General features: G+C 60.3%; 1 long non-coding RNA gene across 2 annotated transcripts in view; it reads left to right on the plus strand.

Moving 5' to 3' along the window:
* Nucleotides 1-5554, plus strand: part of LOC115278449 — a 26956-nt gene extending 21402 nt beyond the window's left edge. For both annotated transcript variants that reach the window (XR_003902893.1, XR_003902892.1), the window contains 2 exons: nt 3492-3704; nt 5193-5554. This is a non-coding gene — a long non-coding RNA (uncharacterized LOC115278449). The remainder of the gene's footprint in view (nt 1-3491; nt 3705-5192) is intronic.
* Nucleotides 5555-8136: the final 2582 nt, after the last annotated feature.

The raw sequence follows: 8136 nt of genomic DNA on the forward strand, positions 1-8136 counted from the left end.
AGGTGCAGGGGCTGGGTGGGAGCAGGTACAGGGGTGCAGGGTTTGGGCGTGAGCAGGTGTGTAGGGTTGGGCAGGAGCAGGTGTAAGGGCTGTGGAGCAGGGTGCAGGGTTTGGGGAGGAGCAGGTGCAGGGGCTCGGCGGGAGGAGGTACAGTGGTGCAGGCCATGTGAGGAGCATAGTAGGGGGACACTGGAGGGCTGAGTGCAGGGCCCTGCAGGCTGTGGGAAGGTCGTGTTGGCCTGGGTTGGGGATGGTCCAGTCATCCACCCAGAGCCACCTAGAAAACTGGACACCTGCACAGAAGTTGGTGCCCCTCTGCCTTCCTGCTGCAGCCCCAGGCCCTGGGATGGCCTGGTCTCAAGGGTCCAAATGCCCTGGGTCCCAGCATTGCTTCTGTCCCTTCCTGTGTCCTGGAAACTTGGGCTTCCATGCTGGTTTGTGCAGGGAGTTCTGTGGACTGTTTAGGGACCTTCTGGGGACGGGGGGGCTGGAGAGGGCTGTTGGCCCCTCAGCCGGGCACACACAGGGCTCAAGGTATTCCACCAGGACTGCACCTTAATGCAACAGTGACTCCCAACACCCAGCCATGTGGGGTCAGAGCCCTGCCGTCTAATCCTAAGTGCATCGTGACCCTGAACATGCTTGTGTGTTTTATTAAGAGATCCTGCATCTGGGACTCATTCTGAGATGATCAGGGGCTCATGTGGCGTCCGCTGCGGTTTATGTGAGTCACAGGCGGTGTGAGCCTCGCCCAGCGGGCACGGCTGGCGGGTGGTGGTGTGGACACGTTCTGGACGGTGCCACCGCCAAATCTGTACTTTCTAAGGGTGTTCGTGCCATGGAGGACGCGCATATGGTGCGAGCAGGCGTGGGCGCGAGTGTGCGTGCGGGTGTGCAATGACACATGTGGTTGGTGTGATGGTGAGAGCCAGACCTTCCTATGCCTGCTGAGTGCAGGTGGGCTGTCCACAGGGAGGTGCCGTGGTCCTCAGGTGGCCCTGTGGGGTCGACACCGCTCCCGCGAGGGGTCTGGGGGATGGGACGTGCCCTTGCTGACCTGGGCGTTGTCCAGGACTTGACCCCTCACCCAGCACCCAACCTCCAGTGACAAGCATGCAGAGAAGGGCAGCACACAACCCCACACTGTCCACACTGCCCACACGCCCAGCCTGGGCTCCAACCTGTGGCCATGAGGGTTGACCTTTACTTTAGCTGTGTGAAGTCGATGTGCACTGACACGGACAAGGACACACGTGCATACCCCTGCACACACGTGCACACCTCTGTATATGCACAAGCATGCACACCCCTATACAAGCACGCGTGCGCACATCTCTGCACACACACAGACATGCACACTCCTGCACATACACATGCACATCCCTGTATGTGCACGTGTGCACACATGCACACTCACACCCCAGGCACACACCCATGCACACACGTGTGCACAGTGCACACTCAAGCACAGCCCAGGCACATACACACATACACACGTGTGCACACACGTGCACGCTCATGCACACACCCACGTACACACATGTGCACACATAAGCACACTCACGCACAGCCCAGGCACACACCCACGTACACACGTGTGCGCACACAAGCACACACACAGCCCAGGCACACACCCACACACACGTGTGCGCACACAAGCACCCTCACGCACACCCCAGGCACACACACATACACACGTGTGCACACACAAGCACACTCACGCACAGCCCAGGCACACACCCACACACACGTGTGTGCACACACTCACGCACAGCCCAGGCACACACCCATGTACACACGTGTGCGCACACATAGCAGCCGTACATGACCCGTTGTCCTTATTCTCAGTAACTGCAATGGATACAAATCTCCCTGAAAAAAAATCATAAACAAAAATTCAAAACAACCGACAGGAGGCTGCAGCCCGAGTTGCCGGGACGGAGGGTGTGACTCACAGCCGGTTCCGAGGGGGCCGCGGGGCCTCGGGCGGGGAGTCAGGCCTCACCATGTGCCGTGTTAGAAACCACACTTGCTCCTGTTCCCGTGACACGTGTTATTTTCTGTCGGCTTCATCACTTGCCCTCACACCTACAAGGGAAACCGAGGCTCAGGGTCAGGGAGTGTCACGTGATCTCCATGTGCACCCCTGCTGGGTATGTGGGTGCCCTGCCCACAATCCACACCCTGGGTCGGGGCGGCACTCGGACTCCGGGTAGCGCTCCTCGGCCTCGGACGGCCTGCATGTGGACAGGCCAGGAGTCCGTGTGCCGTGTCCGACTGACTGACGGGCTTGCACACCCCACGAGGTCTCATCCCAGAGGTGACAGGCCAGGGCCGTGCCTCGTGGATACGTTCATTCTGCCACAGCCATGATCACCAGGGTGCTGGGCATTCACCCCTGCACGTGCTGGGAACCGCACTTCTCTGGGGCCCGACACGGTGTCTGCCCTGTTCCTGGGGGCCGTGTCCTTGGCCTCCGTCCACTCGGAATCTTCCCTGGGGGCATGGGCCGGCCCTTCCAGGGGTCACCCACGGCTCACTCGAGCTGCGCTTGCCACCTCTTCACGCACGAGGTGTGGGCGCCGTCCACGGCAGGCCGTGGTGAGGGATGGAGACGCGACCCTCCCTGAGATCCCTCCCTGTCCACAGGGCCTGCGGTGAGGGCGAGCCCGGCACGGCCCTCCTGGGGTCACTCCGCAGGCGGCCAGGCCCGCGGCACGGCCCTCGGGCTCCTGGTGCTGCCTGGCACCCGAGAACCATCCCCTGACCCTGGCGCCTCTGGGACCCGCCCTTGGGCGGCGGCCTGACACGGCCAGGGGTCTCAGGCGGGAGGGCTCCCCACCTGGAAACTGGCAGCGTCAGTTCTGGGGGACCGTCCTTGGGCTGCTGGCCGGTGACGGCTTCCTTCCTCGATTTCGCTCCGACTCCCGTGGGCCGACCCCCCTTCCGCGCTGGCCCCACGGTTTCCCGAGCTCGCCTTCCTGTGTCCTGCTGCGAGCCTTCTGTGGCTTCCCCACACGGTGTGGCCACCGCCTTCCTCGGTCCAGGGCCGCGCGGCCACGCGGCAGTCAGCCTGCACCCTGTCTGCGGGGCCTCCGGGAGGACGGGAAGTGGGCCTCACGTGCAGGCCTTGCACACGGGGGGCCCGGAGGCCGGGTTTCAGTCTCTCCAGAGAACAGCCTGGGTCCACCCGTGGACATGGACGTGGACGTGGGGAGAAGAATCTCGAGCTGGGTGGTGCAGTGGGGCCGCAGCTCCGGGCTCCCGGGCTCTGGATCAGGCCGGTCTCCGCCTCCCTTTCCGCCGACTCTAGCCGCCCGCGCCGTCCGCTCTCCGTTGCGCTGTCTGTGCTGCCTTGTTTTACAGACATTGTGCTGATTTCCACAGAGGTCGATGCGCTTTGGCGCCGCACCCTGCCCTGGCGGGTTGGCACCAACAGCGGCCTGGGCCAGGTGGGCGACGAGAACCAAACGCCAACTATGTTGTTTCAGGGCATCTCCCTCATCGTCTCTCTCCGTCGGGAGCCAGTGCGCACGGTGCCCTGTTTGCGTCCGGGAGCTCCAAGCCTGGAGAACACGGTGGACACCTCAGTCTCGGGCTGCGCAGACCTGTCCTCTGGGTTTCAGCGTTTGTCCCCGGGACCTGCTGCTCCGAGGCCGTGCAGATGCGGGGCGTCCTGTTCCGACCCAGCTCTTCAGGTGCAGGTGGGCCATCTGTGCTGAAATCTGGGCTCAGTAAGTGGGACACAGAGGTCAGAGGTGACAGTTGCATTTCCAGATGTCAAGGCCCAGCCGACCTCCTGCAGCCAAACAGGTGTGGGCTCCTGTAGGCTGGGCCCCGAGAGATGACGGCCCAAGCACGGCCTTGTACTCTGGACAGCTCACGGGAGACCCGCTGGCCCTGGTGACCCTCGCGTAGCCGCGTGTGCCCCTCCTTGGGCTCTGTGGGTCCCTCTGGCCCCTTCCTCCCCGGATGGTTTGCGGGTGACCGGCTCCTCTGCCCACGCCAGTGGGTCCCTTGTTCTTCAAGGTCCCAGGCAGCACGCCCTCTGCCCAGGCTGGTGCACGTCAAGCACAAGAGAGAGTATGAAATCCGGCCCAAGACTGACACCCGCTTATTTGGGTGTTAGAGGGAGTGTCGCAGCTGGACAGTCACTGCGCTTGCTCCTTGGAAATTGACCGTCTCCTGGTGGCCGGTGTTGCCTCTGTGTGTCCAGATGGCCGTCGTTGGGCCCAGTGAGCCGTCAGGCTGGCTTCACGTCAGGCAGGATGTCCCCGAGGGGACACTGGCTGCCAGCTGCCTGTTAGGGGCCTTTAAACACAGGCTTCTCCCGAACGCAGATTCCAAATGTGGGTGGAAAGCTCCAGTGACTTCCTGACGGCGGTGGCCACGAGTGTGATGTGGGTATACTTAGCACTGGGTGACAGCTCCCTCCCGGCGAAGACAGCCGTGGGCGCTAATAGGTGCCAGCTGTGGCTCCGAACCTCTGCTGGCGTTTCAGGGCCCATGTCACACCCGGTGGGTAACAGGACACAAGTGGAAACGCCCACTGCCTCTCGAGAACTTTACAGACCCTCCCAGGGCTCTGCCTAAGAGGCTGCGTACAGACCCCCCCAGGGCTCCCCCCAAGAGGCTGTATACAGGCCCCCCAGGGGTCCCCCAAGAGGCTGCGTACAGACCCCCCCGGGCTCCCCCCGAAGAGGCTGTGTCTACCTGCGGAGGACTTCGGGGGGTGGGAAGACCAGACCTCAAAGAGGTCAGTTTGTTAATCAGTTTAAATCAGGCCTGATTGCAGAAAGCGCTAGTGATAGAGCATATGAAGCAAAATGCCTAAGACCATGAGGGAAGACAAAATCCTAACCAGACAGCAGGAGGCGGGGCCCACGTGGAGACACGGGGAACACGGAGCAGACTCGTGGTCCCAGGCCCTGCACAGGGGCTGAGAAGTCGGGTCCGAAGACTCGCAGGAACAGGCAGGCGGCCTGAGATGGTGCCCAAGAGGAGAGCCCCTCCTCGGGTCCAGGCTTCGCTCCGGCCGGGGCTGCGAATGCAGAGCCCCTAGAAAGTGCTCTTGTGGGGAGAAGGGCGGGGGTGTGTGTCTGCACCAGAGCAGGGGGTGTGGACGGGGGCCCGGAGGCACCTTCCTAGGAGGCCGGGGCCTCAGCAGGGGTTTGTGCTGGTTTTCTCCGCAGTTGGTAGCGGACGCCGAGCGCACCTGCTGCCCCGTGGCCGCCCCGCTGCTCGGACGCTCTGAACCTTTCAGTGGACTAACCGCAAGTTTTTTGCTTGGTTTTGCCTTTCTTGTACTTTTCCAAGAAGAGAGGTTCGAATGTGCAGGAAGGAACCCCCTGGTCTCAGTCACGGTCTCCTGGCCGTGAGTGTGCGGCACCCATGAGTGACTGGAAATCGCTCGTCAGCCGCGCCCAGCGCCCGGGTCGCCGGGCAGGGGGGTCTCGGCGGCCTCGTGTCCCTGCACCTGTGAGGGTTTCCACAAGAACACGGAAGGGGAAACTTCCGGTTTTCCTCTGAAAGGGGAAGCTGGGATCGACCATGAGTATTTTCAGTCCGTTTATTGTTTCTGCTTCCCCAAAATAGCTCTCTGCTGGTGAGACACGTCGGCGTCACAGACGGACCAGTCACACAGGGAAGCCCCTCGCGGCCCCGGCGCCTCCCTCAAGTTCTACATTTTTAACCAAAGGCTCCTTCGCAAGGAAATGAGTTAGACATTTACAAAGGTAGCTGCTGGCCCCTGGTCCCGGAGCTGCGACACTTGTTTGCTCTCAAAACCAGAATGGTGTTATTTTCAACACCATCTTTAATGCAGAGGCTTGGGCTTCAGACAGGAATCACACGTCGCTTTTCCCCGGTGGCCGCTCGGCCCTGAGGGTGCTGCGCGCAGTGGCACCACAGCGCCATCGGGGCTCATCTGGCCTCTGAAGGATTTCAAGGCTGCGTAAGATTAATTCTAACTTTCAGCTCCTCCCCAGCTGTATCGTGAGGTCAGTTCAAACCCGCTCATATGACAGCCTATCAGGAGATCTGTTGGCTCCTTAGCTGGTAGGTCCAGAGCGCCTTCAGGGATGGTTTGATCCAGCAGCTCAATGGTGCCTTCAAGTAATTGTATTTCTGTCCCAGCTCACCCTGAGGCCAGCTCCACTTGCCGTCACCAGGGGGTTCAGACAGGAACGGGTGTGTGAGAGTGGGGGGTCTCCCTGTGCCCGTGTGGGGTCAGGGCCAGCTCTGGAGGGCTAACTCTAGGCCGAATCTCCTCCCAGGGGCAGAGCGGTGCTGGATGGTGCCCTGGAGGCTGGGGCTGGTTTGGCCTTCCCAGACGTCACGGATCACAGGCACCCAGCGTCTCCTGCGAGCACAGGGTCTGGGCAGACCCCCTCCTGTCCTTCACACGCTGTTCTGACACTCCCGGCCTCAGATGGGGTCTCACCCTCAGAGCCTCTAAAATCTGAGAACGACACAGGGCAGGGACCAGGGACATAGGAACCCCTTCCTCTTTTGTATAATGGTGACTGCAGAAAATTCTGGAGAATTCTAGAAACCAAAGGCTTCCCATTTCCAGTGTTGGGTTTATTAGTGCTTGGATTTAGGAGACGGTGTGACCCCTGCTTTGGAAAGGCGGGGTTGTCATGTAGCCCGTCCACAGGGCGTCACCAAGAGGTCACCCAGGAGGGTGCACAGCTCAATCCATGCACATGAACAACAGGGCACATTTGGACTTCAGGCAGTTCCCTTGCTCGAAGGATCGACAGGACTCGGCATCACCTTCCACTTGTGGCACGGACTCCCCCTCCCCCTCCCTCTCCTTCTCCTCCCTCTCCCCTCTTCCTTCCCTCCTCCTCCGTCCCCTTCCCCTCCCCCTCCCCTCTCCTCCCTCCTTGTGCTCAGACGGATAATCTTACCGTCAAAGAATCTTTAACAAACTCAAACATTGTAGATGTTAAGGTCCAATGTTTGTAGGTCACTTTGCAAACTCCATCAAGCAGTGCACTGTGCATGTGGATGTCCGTCCTTCTGTTTGTACAGAATTTTCCATGTGCTGCTGGGCGTGCCCCCACTTTGGAGTCAGAGCTCGGGCTTTAAATACCCTGGCTCACCCAACCCTCTGCTGACCCTGGGGCACCTCCTGCAAGCCCAAGCCCCCCGGCTTGTTCCCCATCACAAACCCTGACCTCCCAGCAGGTAGGGTGACCAGGACGTAGCCCCATGGGGCAGGGCCGCCAGGCACATGCACACATATGCTTGTGCAAACACACGCACACGTGCACGCAAAGTAGGTGACATGCACTGAGGCGTGAATGCCCTCAGGCAGCAGAGCTGAGAACTGGGTCCAATAAAAAGAGAGATGCTGGACGAAGGATGCAAGTGTCTAACTTTGTCCCATGCATTATCCCCAAGGCTTTCCCTTTTGTCTCTCTCAGGAGCGCTGGGGAGCCCTGGGCACAACCAAGTGATCAGGCATGAGAGACAGTCACACGTTCACTCTGTAAGATACAATGATGTGTCTCTGCATTGGAAAGTTAGCTTCGGTCTCTATTTTTTTAAGTATCTGTGACAAGATCTAAGCTATTGTCATGGATTTGAATAAAATCTTTATTATGTGACTTGCACGCCAGAAATCTTAGAAGCTAGAGATATAGTTGAGGGAATTTGGAACATAATTTTCTACAAGTAACCTGCCTGGCCGGGTTTAAACAGAATGTACGGGAATGCCACACAGGATCTCAAGCCCCTGCTAAGAAATATTCCCACATTCCTCCGCTTTTGGTGGAGGAAGCAATTTGCCCTGGATTGCCAGGCAGGGCTCCAGATCTCACAAGAGTCCTGCCCAGGCACACGCACGTGCATGTCCACACTCACACCCATGTGACCTGTGCACACTCGTGCGTGTGCGCGCACACGCAACGCCCCACTCGGGGGAGGTGGCCTCTGCTGTTGCGAGCACAGGGAAGGGCATGAGGGACCAGCTGGCTTGGGACTCATGACCCACGCCCGCCTTCCTCCAGCCGCCAGCTATGATGGGCACCAGAGGCCGGCGGGCGGGGCCTGGCTGCGTGGCGGGAGGTAGTGGGCACCAGACAGGCCGCGCAGACGAGGGCCTGAGAGAGCCCCGGCCCGGTCCCA

This window comes from Suricata suricatta, chromosome 14 (assembly GCF_006229205.1).
Source record: "Suricata suricatta isolate VVHF042 chromosome 14, meerkat_22Aug2017_6uvM2_HiC, whole genome shotgun sequence".
In the NCBI taxonomy this organism is placed as follows: domain Eukaryota; kingdom Metazoa; phylum Chordata; class Mammalia; order Carnivora; family Herpestidae; genus Suricata; species Suricata suricatta.